Raw genomic sequence first — 2,829 nt, 5'->3', positions numbered from 1 at the left:
TCTTGCCAAAAATTCTCTGTAGGGGATAGTAATGAATTTAGGTGGTTTAAATACAACTTGAAACAAAGAGGAGTTAATTATAAAAAGTTTTGGGGATCAGATGAAGAGGAAAGAAAAGACATGTATGCAGACAGGACAAATCATCTCTATGTAGATTATATACTGCTTTTACCAGGGTATTGCTGGAAATTCCTTTTTGAGATGTTCAGCCATATCTAAATCTAATCAGTGTTTTTTGGCAGTGTTGATGGTCTTTTAAATCTCTGGCAAGGAGGAATTGTGGATATGTGTTATAGATAGTCCTTGACTTGGGACAACAATTGGGATCAGAATTTCTGTTGTTAAGCAAGATGGTTGTTAAGTGAGTCACACTCAATTTTATGACCTGTCAGAGTTGTTAAGCACAACACTGCAGTTATTAAATGAAATCAGGTTTTCCCCATTAACTTTGCTTGCCAGAAGACATCTGAGGTGACAAATGGCAATCACGTGATCCCAGGATGCTGCATAAATATATGCCAGTTGCCAAGTGCCCAACTTTGATCACGTGATGATGGGAATGCTACAATGGTTGTAAATGTGAGGACCAGTTGTAAGTCACTTTTTTCAGTGCCATTGTAACTTCAAGTGGTCACTAAACAAATGGTTGTAAATCAAGGACTACCTGTACTACAGTGATACTAAATGCATCTATAAGGCTCCAAGTGTTGCTTCGTATTAGTCTCTCCAAACGCAAATTAAGATTAAAAAACATTATTAGCACTGCCTGATTGGAAAAGTAACTTTATTCCAAGAACTTTTTCAAGCTTTCATACAGGTTTTAAACAAAGCTGAGAGAAATCTAGCTGATAGTGGAAGATAGCACTAATCTTCTCCGACCCAGCATCCCAGGAGAGCATTCAAAACTTGAGAAATCGAATAGATTATGCTGAAAACCTGCTTGAGGGGTGAAGAAATTGCAGATTGGCAGGAAATCCTAAAATTCTATATAACTATATAACAAGCAATTGGCATTGAAAAACATTTTGCAATGTGCTGTGAATGCACGTGGATTAAAATACTTTTGAACTTCTGCTGTTTAAAACAAGGCAGGGCCTTTGGAATGCAGACAAAATATGATAAGAGCTCATTGGGGCTAATATGACTGAGAAACAATGTTTTAATTTTGGGGCTATTGATTGTGGTTCCCAATTCCAAGCTGTGTTAATTATGCAGCAAGTCATTTCCCCTCTGTTTTGTATTTAAAAGGTTGCCCAGGTACCCTGATCTGCATTGGGATCACCGTGTCCAGAGAACATAGGTTGAACCCCACCCTTTCTAGCACCTTCACCCACATAGTCCCCTTTCAAGGCTTTATTAGCAATAGCAATAGCCTTTAGACTTATATACTGCTTCATAGTGGTTTACAGCCCTCTCTAAGCAGTTTACAGAGTCAGCATGTTGCCCCCAGTAATCTGGTTCCTCATTTTACTGACCATGGAAGGATGGAAGGCTGAGTCAAGCTTGAGCTGGTCATGATCAAACTGTTGGCAGTCGGCAGAGTTAGCCTGAAATACTGCATTCTAACCACTGCCCCATCAGGGCTCTTAATGCCATTCCTTGTATATGGTGGCACTTATTAAGATCCTGAGAGTCAGTTGGTGTAGTGATTAAATGTGCTGGTCTAGGGGAAGAGAGACTTGAGTTCTAGTTATCCCTTGCTCATAAATGGCAACAGGGTGACTTTAGGCCAGTCATTGCCTCTCAGCCTTGGACTAGGAAGTTGAAAAACATTCTGAAAAGGATATCAAATCCATTCCAGAAATGTTGCCAAAAAAACTGCATGGATGTAGAATATAGAATAACAGAGTTGGAAGGGACCTTGGAATTCTTCTAGTCCAACCCCCTACTCAGGCAGGAAACCCTATACCCAGTGGTGGAATTCAATTTTTTTTACTACTGGTTCTGTGGGAGTGGCTTGGCAGGCATGGCAGGGGAAGGATACTGCAAAATCTCGTCACCGCTCATATCGTCACCGCTACCGGCTCAGCGGAACCGGGCAGAACCGGGAGGAACCCACCACTGATCCACAACATTTCCTTGATCTGCTAATTTAATCCACTAATTAATTTACTAATTTAATCACATGTCCTTATTTATATAGTACCTGTGTTTTCCTTGGTGTTTTTCCAGCCATCTCACTTTGATGGCCTTCTTCCTACCAGACAGGGCCTGGCAAAAAATAACAAAATAACAAGTATTTGTAAAGCTAAACTTAAGAAGAAATAAATAAAACTTAAAGAAGAAATAAATCACTTTCATTTTTCAAAAGAAGATAATTAAAATTTTAAGTTGAAGTTATACTCACTTCCTTCACTTTGGAGAAGTTTCTCCTTCAAGTATTTGTTTTTCTCCAGAAGGCTTTCAATTTCATTTGCTAAAAATAGGTTCTCTTCCTCTAGCTAAGATACAGAAATTACAAGAAATATTCATCAATCGTAGAATACAAATAAGCAAACAAAAAGAGAAGCTTAAAACAGCATTGTAAGGGAATTACCTACATCTCTAATTGTGGCATTTTTCTGAGCAATTTTCTTCTGATGTTTGCTTCTCATTTCTTTAGTCTCCTCGTTTTCTGTATTTTTATGAAAAAAACACTTGTGTTATTACACAATATTCATGAAAGGCAATATATATTAAGCCACCAGCAACACAGCAATTTATGTCTGGTCATTACAAATGGCACAGTCCATTTAAAATTCAATGTTGGGATGTGCAATGAAACAGATCTGAGGGGTCCTTGGTGGTTTTGAGCTTGCTTGTTTTGTTGCAGACATTTCATTACCCTTA

The 2,829-nt window shown here is 38.5% G+C and overlaps 1 long non-coding RNA gene across 1 annotated transcript; it reads right to left on the bottom strand.

Annotated features, from left to right (window-relative positions):
- Positions 1 to 767: 767 nt before the first annotated feature.
- On the bottom strand, positions 768 to 2,627 carry LOC117674746 (uncharacterized). Its single transcript, XR_004593972.3, has 4 exons — positions 2,541 to 2,627; positions 2,348 to 2,441; positions 2,147 to 2,211; positions 768 to 936 (listed from the first exon to the last, which is right to left on the bottom strand). It is a non-coding gene; the product is annotated as an uncharacterized LOC117674746 (long non-coding RNA).
- Between the last annotated feature and the right edge of the window lie 202 nt (positions 2,628 to 2,829).

This window comes from Pantherophis guttatus, chromosome 1 (genome assembly GCF_059756535.1).
Source record: "Pantherophis guttatus breed Tessera chromosome 1, ASM5975653v1, whole genome shotgun sequence".
Taxonomy (NCBI): Eukaryota; Metazoa; Chordata; class Lepidosauria; order Squamata; family Colubridae; genus Pantherophis; species Pantherophis guttatus.
This window is presented reverse-complemented; position numbering and strand designations above follow the sequence as displayed.